The sequence below is a fragment of the Schistocerca americana genome, chromosome 2, assembly GCF_021461395.2.
Source record: "Schistocerca americana isolate TAMUIC-IGC-003095 chromosome 2, iqSchAmer2.1, whole genome shotgun sequence".
NCBI lineage: Eukaryota > Metazoa > Arthropoda > Insecta > Orthoptera > Acrididae > Schistocerca > Schistocerca americana.
Genome location: NC_060120.1, coordinates 935,964,292 through 935,979,740, shown reverse-complemented (window position 1 = coordinate 935,979,740; position 15,449 = coordinate 935,964,292).

The window sequence follows — 15,449 nt, the reverse complement described above, 5'->3', positions numbered from 1 at the left end:
CAATAGGACATGTACATTAGTACGTTCTGCAGAAATGGTTAGCATGTGAACCATGCCGGCTAGAGGGTTCAAGGTTTAAACCGATATCGCGGCGCAGCACCACCTACCGGTGAAATGTGCCTGCTGCTCTGGCTGTCGCTATAAACCGAAGGTAAAGGGGTTCAATGTGACTTGAGCAGATGTACAAGATACCTCTCAAAAGTTTGCGCGAACCGTACCGTCAAATCATGAGTTTGAAAGAGGGCGCATTATTGATATGAGAGAATGTGACGCAGCCATCCGGGAAATTGCTGCTTATGTGGGACTACATGTTGCGGTAGTGGAACGGCTGTGTGCAGAATCGTTCACGGTAGTCCATAGAACACGGCGACCAATCAGACCAGCCCCGGAGAAGATTGACACCTTATCCTAATGGCACTGCAGGACAAATTTGCAACCTCCTCGGCTGTGGCGCAACAGTGAAACACAGTGACACGCTGTACACTGTCAGGGGTGACAGTCCGTCTACGTTTATTACGGCATGGATTACGTGCGCGTTGTCCACTTCTCCGCCTACGTTTGACGAATGTGCAGAAACATACCAGACGGCAATAGTGCATGGAACGACATCACTGTGAACAAGAATGGCATCAAATAGCGTTTTCAGACGAATCCAGGTCTGTTTGTTTGAAAATGATGGCCGCATTTTGGTTCGCGGCAGATAGGGGGAGCGGCATCACAGTGACTGCATTCCCACAAGACATGAAGTGCCAACTCAAGGCCTTATTGTGTAGTGTGCTATTGGGTATAACACAAATCATAGCTGGTGCGTGTCCAGAGCACTCTGACCAGTGTGGCCTACGTAAGTGACATCTTGCGACCCATAGCCATACCCTTTCTGCGCAACAATCTGGACGCCACTTTTCAGGATGACACTGCACGACCACATGCTGCTGCACGAACACGTGCGTCTTTGGCGTTACAGAATGTCAGCCTTTTGCTCTGCCCCGCCTGATCACCAGACTTGTCGCCAATCGAAAATGTGTGGGAGATGGTGAAAGGACGGTTGCACTACTGTGACTCAATGCCAGCCACCACAGAAGAACTTTGGAACCAGGTGAATGCAGCATGAACGGCTGTACCACAAGACGCCATTCGCAACTTACACGCGTCGATGTCGTCACGCGCGGAACAAGTTATCGGACCCCATGGCGGACCCTGTGCCTCCTAGACAACAGGACAGATCTGAGGTGACCGAAATGCTAACCATTTCTGCAGAACATTCTAACGTACATGACCTGTGAATATGAACGTCCTCTCTCTAGTTGTTCAAGGTGTTCTGCTTTTTCTGAACAGCCGGCAGCGGTGGTCGTGCGGTTCTAGGCGCTGCAGTCCGGAACCGCGGGACTGCTACGGTCGCAGGTTCGAATCCTGCCTCGGGCATGGATGTGTGTGATGTCCTTAGGTTAGTTAGGTTTAAGTAGTTCTAAGTTCTAGGGGACTGATGACCTAAGATGTTAAGTCCCATAGTGCTCAGAGCCATTTGAACCATTTTTCTGAACATGAATGTATTTCGTATTACATAAGGAAATACGAAGGCTAATACAAAATATAAAATGTGAGTGACAGTGAGAACAATGATTGGTAAGATATAAATAACAAATAATAATAATTAAAATGGTCAGCCCGCCGCAGTGTCCGAGCGGTTCTAGGCGCTTCAGCCTGGAACCGCTCGACTGCTACGATCGCAGGTTCGAATCCTGCCTCGGGCATGGATGTGTGTGATATCCTTAGGTTAGTTAGGTTTAAGTAGTTCTAAGTTCTAAGGGACTGATGACCACAGACGTTAAGTCCCATAGTGCTCAGAGCCATTTCAACCATTTCTTTTTAAATGGTCATTAGTAAAATAGTAATCGAATGTGCGAATCTTTAGATAAATGAGTAAAAAGGATGAGAAAAAACAAAAGAAGATTTGGACATTCGATTAGCATTTTACTATTGACCGTTTTAAGTCCAGAATAAATTTTCACTATGCAGTGTACTGAGAGGATGACACGGCGGCCAGTCGGTATTTTTGGGCCTTCCAAGACCTGTTCGGACTGAGTTTAGTTTTAGCAGAATGTGTGCTGAAACTTCCTGGCAGATTAAAACTGTGTGCAGGAACGAGGCTCGAACTCGGGACCTTTGCCTGGCGGAAGTAAAGCCGTGAGAACGGGTCGCGGGTAGTGCTTGGGTAGATCAGTTGGATGCCGGCACGGTAGCTCAGAGTGTTCGGTCAGAGGGTTAGCTGCCCTCTGTAATAACAATAACTGAGTGAAAGGATCAACGGAGAGCCTGAACTGGTGTCACTGGACGTCCGCCCCGGTCGAATTCAACGAACAATATAAACAAAATGAGATAAAAAAAGGATGGTAAACCTCCTACCCGTGAAAGGCAAAGGTCCCGAGTCCAGGTCTCGGTCCAACACACAGTTTTAATCTGCCAGGAAGTTTCAGACCATTTTAATTGTTATTTTATTGTTGTTTACATTTTACCAATCATTGTTCTTACTTCACCCACATTTTTTGATTCATATTATTCTTCATCTACTTCATGTGGAGGAGACGAAAGAGTAATGAAAAAATAGGCAACAACAAGGTAGAAGAGAACCTGAAGTTGTAACGTGGTACTAGATGGTGAAGACAAATACACTACTGGCCATTAAAATTGCTATACCACGAAGATGACGTGCTACACGGGAAATTTAACCGACAGGAAGAAGATGCTGTGATACGCAAATGATTAGCTTTTCAGAGCATTCACACAAGGTTGACGTCGGTGGCGACACCTACAACGTGCTGAATAAGGAAAGCTTCCAACCGATTTCTCATACACAAACAGCAGTTGACCGGCGTTGCCTGGTGAAACGTTGATGTGATGCCTCGTGTAAGAAGGAGAGATGCGTTCCATCACGTTTCCGACTTTCCTAAAGGTCTGATTGTAGCCTATCGCGATTGCGGTTTATCGTATCACGACATTGCTGCTCGCGATGGTCGAGATCCAATGACTGTGAGCAGAATATGGAATCGGTGGTTTCTGGAGGGTAATACGAAACGCCGTGCTGGGCCCCAATGGCCTCGTGTCACTAGCAGTTGAGATGACAGGCATCTTATCCGCATGGCTGTAACGGATCGTGCAGCCACGTCTCGATCCCTGAGTCAACAGATAGGGACGTTTGCAAGACAAAAACCATCTGCACGAACAGTTCGACGACGTTTGCAGCAGCATGGACTATCAGCTCGGAGACCATGGGTGCGGTTACCACTGACGCTGCATCACAGACAGGAGCGCCTGCGATGGTGTACTCAAGGACGAACTTGGGTGCACGAATGGCAAAACGTCATTTTTTTCGGATGAATCCAGGTTCTGTTTACAGCATCATGATGTTCGCATCCGTGTTTGGCGACATCGTGGTGAACGCACATTCGAAGTGTGTATTCGCCAACGCCATACTGTCGCATCACCCGGCGTGATGATATGGGGTGACCTTGGTTACACGTCTCGGTCACCTCTTGTACGCACCGATGGCACTTCGAACAGTGGACGCTACATTTCAGATGTGTTACGACCCGTGGCTCTACCCTTCATTCGATCCCTGTGAAACCCTACATTTCAGCAGGATAATGCACGACCGCATGTTGCAGGTCCTGTACTGGCCTTTCTGGATAGGGAAAATGTTCGATTGCTGCCCTGGCCAGCACATTCTCCAGATCTCTCGCCAATTGAAAACGTCTGGTCAATGGTGGCCGAGCAACTGGCTCGTTACAATACGCCAGTCACTACTCTTGATGAATTGTGGTATCGTGTTGAAGCTGCATGGGCAGCTGTACCTGTACACGCCATCAAAGCTCTGTTTGACTCAGTGCCCAGGCGTATCAAGGCCGTTATTACGGCCGGAGGTGGTTGTTCTGGGTACTGATTTCTCGGGATCTATGCACCCAAATTGCGTGAAAATGTAATCACATGTCAGTTCTAGTATAATATATTTGTCCAATGAATACCCGTTTATCATCTACAGTTCTTCTTGGTTTAGCAATTTTAATGGCCAGTAGTGTAATATCATTTATTGAGCCGCCCTGTTACACTAGGCCGTAGGTGCTCATCTCCTCCCTGTACCGAAGGAATGAAAACTTTTGGCAATGTAAAGGTTTCTGGCGATAATCCACCGGGAAAGAAACGGACCGGTTGGAGGGATGCTTTCCGTCCCAGTGCCCCGCGCCGGCGGCGCTTCTAGGAACGCCCACAATGGGGGAGAGAAACGGCCTAGGCGGTTCCGAGAAGCGGCGGTTTCTTCCCGGTGGTCTCAGTCGTCTGCAGAGCGCGAAAGGCGTCTGGCCAGACCGGGCGGCCGCTTGGAAAGTTGTCGCTCATTGTGTAACGCGCGGCTGCAAGAAGCGGCCGACCACTGCCCGCGCACCTGCCGCTAGAGCCGTTTGTTATCTGGGTTAATCAGTGCCCGCGTCTGGGCGACAGCCTTTCTACCGGAAAATTAATTCCGCTGCCCGTCTCAGATTCGTCCAGTTACCTCTCAATAGAATCCTGATCTGATCAGAATTATCTGACACCTGTTGGTGGGCATTTACATGAGGTGTGTCCATCAGTCGCACTTATCACGGCTTAAACCCTGCCAGGGACACTTTCAATGAGGTGACCGAATTTCTCTTCTTCCACAAGAGCCGAAATCAGAGTAGGAAGTGTTGCTGAACGCTAGGGTCTTGAGAGAAGTTGACTTCTAACTCACCCCAAATGTGTTCCATTGGGTTCAGCTCGTGAAGGCCAGCCCATTTCAGGACAGTTATTGTCCATAAACCATTGCCTCGTAGATACTGCTTGATGACACGACTCATTGCCATGCCTATACAAACGATCATCGTCTTCGACCGGTTCTTCTATTGCGCGCCGTAAACAATATTGTTAAAAGTATTCATATCATTCCACATTATGCCGTCCCTTTTTCTCTGACCTGTTTTTCCAATATATTCAATTTCATTTTTTATTCTATATTTAAAGAAACAGTGGACTCCGTTGCGCCGGCCGCGGTGGTCGAGCGGTTCTAGGAGCTTCAGTCCGGAACCGCGCCACTGCTACGGTCGCAGGTTCGAATCCTGCCTCGGGCATGGATGTGTGTGATGTTCTTAGGTTAGTTAGGTTTGACTAGTTCTACGTTATAGGGGACTGATGACCTCAGATGTTAAGTCCCATAGTGCTCAGAGCCATTTGGACCTGAAACGTCCCCTTAGAAAAATTAATGAATTACTGTGCTGATATGCCCCTACGTTATTTGATTTTCAAACAGCCGAGCAGAACTGAACGTACTCAAACATTTCTCACGTTACGTATTCTGATCATCACTAAACTGACACACAATATTTTTAGCGCAACGCAATCTGACTTTCAATAATCCCTACAAAAGAATGCCCCTGGCTAACATTAATCTATACCTTTCGTCAATCACTTACCTCACAAAAATCTTCGTTACTCAAGCTACTGCAATACAGCGAGCGCCACTTCTGCCAGCTTAATAAAAGTTTCAAACTACTGAAGGCACTAACTTCTGATAGGCGTAGTTAGCAAATAAAAGATTTTGACACAGAAATAACAATATATTTACCTTAATATTGTTCAAAAGTCATATTATATATATATATATATATATATATATATATATATATATATATATATATATATCAGTTCATGACATCCAGTCTTACAAATTTACTATCTCTGTCCAGATCATCCGCTCTCAAAACTCCGCCATCTCACTCCCCATATCAACCACTGCTGGCGGCTCACCTCCAACTGCGCAACGCTACGCACTGTTAACAGCCAACTGCCCAACACTACAATAGCCAACAACAATGCAAACCAGCCACAGACTGCACACAGCCAGTGATTTTCATACAGAGCGCTACGTGGCGTTACCAATAAGAAAACCTAAACAGCCTACTTACAAACCATTTGACTCTGTTGCAGATGTGAGATCATTTAGCTTTACGTAATGATATGCTGCGTGACAGCGATGACATGGCACATACACCGAGGTGAAATAAAGTCATGACATACCTCCTAATGCGCGACTACTACGGTCGCAGCTTCGAATCCTGCCTCGGGCATGGATGTGTGTGATGTCCTTAGGTTAGTTAGGTTTAAGTAGTTCTAAGTTCTAGGGGACTGATGACCACAGATGTTAAGTCCCATAGTGCTCAGAGCCAATTGAACCATACCTCCTAATATCATGTCGGACCTCCACTTGTCCAGCGTAGTGTAGCAACTAGACGCGTCATGGACTCAACAAGTCGTTGGAAGTCTCCTGCACAAATGAGCCACGTTGCTTCTATATCCGTCCATAACTGCGAAAGTATTGCCAATATAGGATTATGTGCACGAACTGACCTCTTGATTACGTCTCATAAATGTTCCATGGGATTCATTCCGGCTGGTCTGGATGGCCAGATAATTCGCTCTGATTGTCCACAATGTCTTCAAACCAATCACTAACAACTGTGGCCCCATGACATTCCATAGGGATGGAACATGAAGTCCATAAGTGTCTGCAAATGGTTTCCAACTACTTGAGTTGGACCATAGGACCCAACCTATTCCATGTAAACACAGGCCACACCACTATGGAGCCACAACCAGCTAGAACAGTGCCTTTTGACAATTTGGATCCATGACTTCGAGGGGTCTGGGCCACACTCAAACCGTACCATCACTTCTTATCAACTAAAATCACGACTCATCTGACCAGTCCACGGTTTTCCAGTCGTCTAGGGTCCAATTGATGTGCTCACGAGCCCAGAAGGGGCTTTGAAAGCGATGTCGTACTGTTGGCAAGTACATTAGAGTCAGTCGCCTGCTATCGTGACCAATTAACGCCAAATTTCACCGCACTGTCCTAACGAATACAATCGTCGTTCATCACACATCGACTTCTGTGGGTATTTCACGCAGTGTTGCTTGCACAGATAACTCTATGCAAACGTCGCTGCTCTCGGTCGTCAAGTGAAGGCGACCAGTCACTGTGTTGTTCGTGGTGAGGGCTAATGCCTGAAATCTGGTATTCTCGGCACCCTCCTAAGACCGTGGATCTCGCTCGGAATGTTAAATTCCCTAACGATTTTTGAAGAGGAATGTTCCACTCGCCTAACTCCAACTACCCATTTAAAGTCTGTTAATTCCCGTCGTTGGGGCACAATCACATCGGAAACCTTTTCACAAGAATCAGCTGAGTACAAATGATGGCTCCGCCAATGTACTGCCGTTTTATACAATGTGCACGCAAGACAACGGCCAACTTATATGTGCGTATCACTATCCTATGACTTTGCCACCTCAGTATACTGCTGGAATATAGCGGTGCGTTCTCTAGAAAGTGGAGAAGGCCTATTAATTTTAATCTTCATCTTAAGAAGGAGAGAACTGTAATCATTTGGGACTAATAAGGTCTGAACTTTTGTGGACATATCTCCAGCTTCAGAAGATAGTTAAAGACAGATGTAGTAAAGCAACAGTAATGATCACCATTGTCCCTGCACGCACTGATTACCCTTGTACATTCTCGTTTTCAAGCACATCTTCCTAATTTCCCAGTATTCTCAGCTGGTCCATTCTTCTTAAATTTCCTTCTCTCCCCAGAACTCGATGTATCAGAAAACGTATATTTTGTACATCTACAAAATACTTTCATATCTGCCGTTATCATTGTTGTTATTATTGGGATTATTATTGTCATTATTATTAATATTATCCTTATCACTATTAGTGGCAGCAGCAATTGTACAATACTTCCAGCATTAACTTTATTTTACTGTCACTACTATTTATTCACATTGTCACTATAGACATTCATGTTGTTTAAGTAGTATTTGTCACATTAAAGGTGTTATTCCTTTGGTAACTATGTGACAAAGGTACTGTGTGTGTGTGTGTGTGTGTGTGTGTGTGTGTGTGTGTGTGTGTGTGTGTGTATGTGTGTGAAATCTAGGTCCAATGTAAGAGCGTGCCCGATGATACTTTATCAGATCACATGAAATAAATAAATATAACAAAATAAAATATTGAATGCAATCGCCAGGACGTACTATAATTGGCGGATATCTTGATAAATTTATAACTAACAGCATTACTTCCGATTGTGGACGGGTTTTGAACTGTTATTATGACTAAAAATGTTAGGGATTGTTACGAGTGGTTTTAAGAATATGTGGTATTAAGTTTCAGTTACGTGACAGCGTTGTTCTTGCCGTTTTCTGAACCTCAGTTTCCACGTTTAAAGATATGTGTCTGATCAAGTTGTGGGGATTTGTGAAGGATGACTGTTTGAACACAACCTGCAAAACGGTCTTTACTTTTTTGAGCTCATAATTTGATTACAAAATGTGATTTCGTAAGTACAACTAATTAACAACCCGTTCATCCTCCACGCAGGGCGCCACAGTGCCACATACGCGGACTCACTGCTTCTTACGGTCACAACGCATAACTGAAGAATGCTTTGGATAATGTTCTACGATTACCGCATTTCGTCTCTAACGCAGCACAGGTGGATTTGAATGAACGGAACGAGGTTAAATTGTTATTTCAATTAGTGAGCAATATAACCACACATATACTTTCAGATAACACAGGCGTCAGGTTATATAAATTATTATTGTACAAGTACAATAGTATAAACGATTTTCTTAAGCACAATAAATTAACTGCATCCTAACAGTGATCAACACTCCGTTAATGTAACGACACGTTCTCTGTACTTCACTGTTGGCATTGCACATGTCTGCAGATAACGTTCTCCAAGTGTTCGCCAAATCCAAACCCTTCCATCGGATTGCCACGGCGTATAACGTGATTCATTACTCCAAAGTACTCGTTTCCAGTCACCCTCTGTCCAGTGACATCGCTCTTTACAACACCTCAAGCGTGGCTTAGCACTCACTACAGAAATGTGAGGATTTTTAAATTTATCCATGCTATATTAATGTTGTTTGAGGTCTGCTATTGTATTATAACATTATGTGGAATAGTTTGACATTACAAATCTATACACTAACATCCTCGTCCCCGAAACACTCAAAATCATCAGGTCAAACGTCATAAAACATCAAAAACTATCATTGTCCGAAATTATTGAATTCATGGACCTCCTTGAACTAGTACTAAACTACAACTATTTCACATTTAATAATAAAATCTACATGCAACATAGAGGTCTTGCAATGGGCTCAAGCATAGCTGGTACAATTGCCAGCATATACACTACTGGCCATTACAATTGCGACACCACGAAGATGACGTGGTACAGACGCGAAATTTAACCGACAGGAAGAAGATGCTGTCATATGCAAATGATTAGCTTTTTAGAGCATCCACACAAGGTTGGCGCTGGTGCCGACACCTACAACGTGCTGACATGAGGAAAGTTACCAACCGATTGCTCATACACAATCAGCAGTTGACCGGCGTTGCCTCGTGAAACGTTGTTGCGATGCCTCGTGTAAGGAGGAGAAATGCGTACCATTACGATTCCGACTTTGATAAAGGTCGGATTGTAGCCAATCGCGATTGCGGTTTATCGTATCGCGACATTGCTGCTAGCATTGGTCCAGATCCAATGACTGTTAGTAGAATATGGAATCGGTGGGTTCAGGAGGGTAATACGGAACCCCGTACTGGATCCCAACGGCCTCGTATCACTAGCAATCGAGATGACAGGCATTTTATCCGTATGGCTGTAACGGATCGTGCAGCCACGTCACGATCCCTGAATCAACAGGTGGGGACGTTTGCAGCACAGCAACCATCTGCACGAACAGTTCGACGACGTTTGCAGCAGCATGGACTATCAGCTCGGAGACCGTGGCTGCGGCTACCCTTGTCGCTGCATCACGGAGAGGAGCGCCTGCGATGGTGTGCTCACCGTCGAACCTGGGTACATGAATGGCAAAAACTCATTTTTCGGATGAATCCAGGTTCTGTTTACAGCATCATGATGGGTGCATACGTGTTCGGTGACATCGCGGTGAACGCACATTGGAAGCGTGTATTCGTCATCGTCATGCTGGCGTATCACCCGGCGTGATGGTGTGGGGTGCCATTGGTTACACGTCTCGGTCACCTCTTGTTCGCATTGACGGCACTTTGAACAGTGGACGTTCCATTTCAGGTGTGTTACGACCCGTGGCTCTACCGTTCATTCGATCCCTGCGAAACCCTACATTTCAGCAGGATAATGCTCGACCGCATATTCAGGTCCTGTATGAGCCTTTCTGGATACAGAAAATGTTCGACTGCTGCCCTGGCCAGGACATTCTCCAGATCTCTCACCAATTGAAAACGTCTAGTCAATGGTGGCCGAGCAACTGGCTCGTCACAACACGCCAGCCATTACTCTTGATGAACTGTGGTATCGTGTTGAAGCTGCATGGGCAGCTGTACCTGTACACGCCATCCGAGCTCTGTTTGACTCAATGCCGTGGCGCATCAAGGCCGTTATTAGGGCCAGAGGTGGTTGTTCTGGGTACTGATTTCTCAGGATCTGTGTTCCCTAATTGCGTGAAAAAGTAATCAGCTGTTAGTTCTAGTACAATATATTTGTCCAATGAATAGCCGTTTATCATGTGCATTTCTTCTTGGTGTAGCAATTTTAATGGCCAGTAGTGTATATTAACCACCTTGAGCAGAAAACTCTTGCTAAAAAATCAAGTTCTGTGGATAAAATCATATACTATAGACGTTATGTTGATGATACATTACTCCTGGTAGACAGTGGTACAAATGATATTAGTAACATATTTAACACACTCAGTAAACAAGGTAGAAATATAAAATTCACAGTGGAATATGAGAGCAATGGTAGCATCAATTTCCCTGATCTAAACATCAGTAAAGAAAACAACTCACACATCTTCAAAGTTTACATGAAGGCAACAGCAACAGCTACCACCATACACAGCTCATCCTATCACCCCACAACACACAAACTTACTGCATACAGAGCACTAGTTAACAGAGCCAACAATATGCCTATGGATAAATATGCAAATCTTGATGAGCTCAGAAAAATAAAACAAATATCTTCAGCAAATGGCTATGATGAAGTAGTAATTGATAACCTTACACAAAAAAGGAAAAACATTAATAAACCACCTTCCACAGATAAAATGAAAAAGAAACCCACAGCTTGCATACCTTTCAGAGGCAAACTCTCTTACAAAATAGCAAAAATTTTCAGACCACACGACATTAACATTGCCTTTACAACACACAACAAACTGCAACACACACTGAGACACAACAAAAGTAGAATGTAATAGCTGCAGATCTGTGTATATAGGCCTAACTGGGAGAGGCTTCCAAACAAGATATAATGAACACATAAATGCTCACCACACTAACAATTATAATAGATCGTCAATAGCCACCCACATAAAAGACACACGCCACCCATTCCATGATATTGCGAATGATCGTCATATATTACATAAAAAGAATAAGGGACATCAAATGGATTTACATGAAGAACTTGAAATCTTCATTAGACACAGCACATGGAGATGTATTATTAAATGATAAGCCTGAAAGTAATAATGTTAACTTCTTCAAAAACTTCTCCAACGTTAAATATTTATTTCATTGACAGAATAGTTTTCATTAAGTATCCATGTAACATCCTCCATATTGATAGTACATCTAGATAAAAGTCCTCGTCTTCACTATAGGTATATATTACTGTGTTTGAAATTGTAAGTAGTTTAGCTTAGATCTTATAACTCTCTGGAAAGATGTTAACAGTCTTTGAAATTGTAAGTATTTTATCTTAGTTTTTAAAACTCCTTGGAAAGATGTAAACAGATGTTTGTGAAAATGCTAAGTTGCGATTTACCTGTTACTGTGCTTTGTGGGCCAGAAAATGAAATCGCCAACAGAAATGTAAGTAAACGTATTAATGATTATCTAATCATGCTATTCACATAATGAACACAGTGTGATAGATTTATCCTTCCACACAGGTTTATTTTCCGATTCTTAACCCCACCGACACACACAGCTAATGTAAATAACGTATCAGCTGATGTGTAAGTGACTGTATAATGCACCTGATGATGGGAGCATGCTGCCGAAATGCATTGTGCTAATAAAATATTTGTAAAAAGTGACTGCAGCAGTATAAATTATTCCACAGAAATGTGAGGCTTACAGTGAGCTGCTCGACCAATGTTCCCTTTCCTTCTTTCTTTTTAGCTCCCTAAGCACGATCATCGAGTTAGCGGTACTGCTGGTAGCACTACTCCCGCTGGTTTCACGTGGCTTTTTACAACTACTCCCTGCAATTCTCAACCATTGTTGGCCGACACCACATGAGGCGGTGTCGTGGGGTTTCCTACCGTGGGGTTTTCTACTAGCAGTGGCGCACTAAACCTGTCAGAGGCCCGGGCCGACAAAACAAATTGAGGCTCCCCTTGCTGCCTCCTCCCGCCCTCCTCACCACACACGAGTTCCCCGAGAGTTTCAAACGCAAACGGAAGGAAGTCCCACATTGCTTATTATCTTCATTTTGTGTCGTGATAATTTACAAGGTATAACGTTATTTTACGTAACACTGAAAGTGACTGCTCTCGTAATCTCGTTGCTATTATTTAACAGCTATGTTGTTCGAATCCATTATTTATGTTTCGCAACTAAGTTGGCGTAGAGCGAGCAGGGTGTATAAAAATGAATCCCTATTTCCCAAACCAAGAGGAAGGTCACTGTCTACATAAAACTTCGTACAGTGCATGGTGGAGGGTACTTCACTTACGGATTTCAACAAAAGCCACAGTACTGCTCCGATCTTGATGAAAATTTGTACATTTGATCTTCAAAATAAGGGGAACCTCACCATCTACGTGAAATTTCATATGGTGTATGGTGGAGGGTACCCTAAAACAGAATTACACACCGTTTGACTGATCAGCTTGCGAGTTGGCTCATGTATTTATGTTTTCGTGGTGAAGGGATTTATACAGGCCAACGCATGCTGGATGGCGGAGGGTTGACCTACCTTTAAATAAATTCGACATCGTTTCGTCAATGAGCATGAAAGTTGGCAGATACACGAATTTTTTTCATAGATGGGGAAAGATGAGATGGCACAACTGAGGCGGGGGAGGAAATATACGGAGAGAGGAGAACGTGATAGGGGCGGGGAGGGGGGAAGAGGTGCATCCAGAGAAGTGAGAGAGGCAGATTAAAAGAAAGAGGGAGCAGCATGTACATAGAGAAAGGGGGAAGACGGTGAATGACTAATGGAACACTGTAATAAATACATAAATTAGCTGTGTTATTGTGAATTTGATGTACTATTAGAAAAAGCGCAGGTGGAGGTGGACAGAGACGTGAAGATGAATGGAGAGGGAGAGGAGGATGGAGAGGAGGAGGAAGTGTTGTGAGAGAGGGGGGCAGATGGAGGAGATGGAAAGAGAGACGGATAGGCGGAAGGAGGAGGTGGATGGAGAGACGGGATAGGACTAAATGGACAGGAGAGATGAGCGAAGAGGGGATGAACTGACATAGAACTGGGATGAATAAACGCAACACCGGGTTTACCATTAGTAATTAGATAAAGATTTACGCGACAATGGGCGTGTTCATCTGAAAGAAATTACAGAATATTTTCCTATGGTTAGATGCGGCGTATAAAGTCTGGGCGCGGGCGGCGGAGGGAGCGCGCCGCGGGCGGAGGGTGTTTAAATCGGCCGCCGCCGCGACCGAACCCAGTTCCCTCTGAGCAGCCATAGCGTACGGATCTCCGTGCCGGCACGTTCACAGGAGCTCAGTCCGTCAGTTCACCTGATGATGGCGACATGTTTGATCACCGAAATATTGTGCCCGTTGGACACTATAGACCGGCAGCATACCCGTGGATATTTTGATTATCAAATACGCCGGGAGAAACTCAAGAATCACAGAGTGTTGTTCTTGATGTCTACAGATGATAAAATTCGCTGCTTAATATAGATGACTCCACCAAAGTTCATCTAGTTGGAATTTCATCTTTATAAAATGAACTACATAATAATCAGTTGAAAATTCTCCCGTTGGAGCACAATAAAGGCAAATATGATCGTGTTTAAAAGACTCTGACAGGAAAGTGGGCAACTAGCTGTCTGAGTTCTCATTCCGCCTTCCTCACCAAAAATTCTGGAAGCTTCACAGGACGAGTGACCATGTTATGTAAGAAATTTACCAAGTAAAATTTCAGTTTTGTTGAGTTAAAAATTCAGTAAATAGCAGATTTTGTATTAGAACTTTAAAAATACCGTTAAAAGCGTACTTTTGTAAATAAGATCCGCCAAATACAAATAATTAGTTTCGTGTGACATATATGACGGAACTCCAGAATCGGCAAGTTAATTTTGCGAAATTATTGATTCTGGTAAAATGTGTGCTGTATTTACACATACCGTTTTGAAACAACAATATTTTTAAGGCCCACAGCGAATCCCAGAATTTTTCACACAGAACATCACGGTAAATTTTTTATCATCCAACTTCTCGAATCTCTAGACCCCCTACGTGGTGACGCTCGTGTTTCCGACTACAAATAAATATCGTAACTGTGAACTTTCCGACTGACGTGAAAATAAGAACATCCCTTCACATTTTATCCAGACTTAGGACTGGCTATGCACGCAGTACATAGGCATGTTTAAATTTTTTTCATTGTATTTATTTTTATTTTGTTGTAGTTTTTGTTGTTATTGTTTATTTTTTGTTGTTTTTGTTGTTATTGTTGTTGTTCAACATTACAGTAGCAAATTAATAACCTTTTTTTCTTATCAATCGCAATTTCGTATTCAATTTTTTGTAAAAAGGCTAGAGATTTTAAACACCTTTTTAAATCTCCAGAGTCTTCATATGTTTTCATAATGTCTTTTAATCTTTTATCGAGATCTATGTACCTTTTCTTTCTTTTTTGAAGAGGTAGGCCAATGGAATCTTTTTTTAATTTCAATAATAGCATTCACTGCCTCCTCCTTCAGCTTTTAAATCAGAAAGTACACATTTGGATGTTTCTGATTTATTGAGGAGTTCAGTTTTCTATGCCAACCGTCGACAGCATTCGTCCTTCTGTGTAGTTGGTTAAAAACATGCCACATATCAATAGGTATATTAGGATTTTCCATCCACTGATCAACCATATAGTTTGCAAATGCTGTAATCTTCTCTCCACTGGGCATTTGTTCCATTATTAAAATCCACACTTCACCGACAGTGTTAAGTGGGAGACGTGCCACTGCAGCACACATGCGACAAAACAATCGCACTTCCTCCCTATCCCTGTAGTCTTCCGTTAATCCCGGTTCCTGTATCTCCTTCCACAGACGCTGGTTAAAGAGAAAATTACAACCGGAAAATTGTGTTTCAGGGAACACTGAGTTCATTGCTTT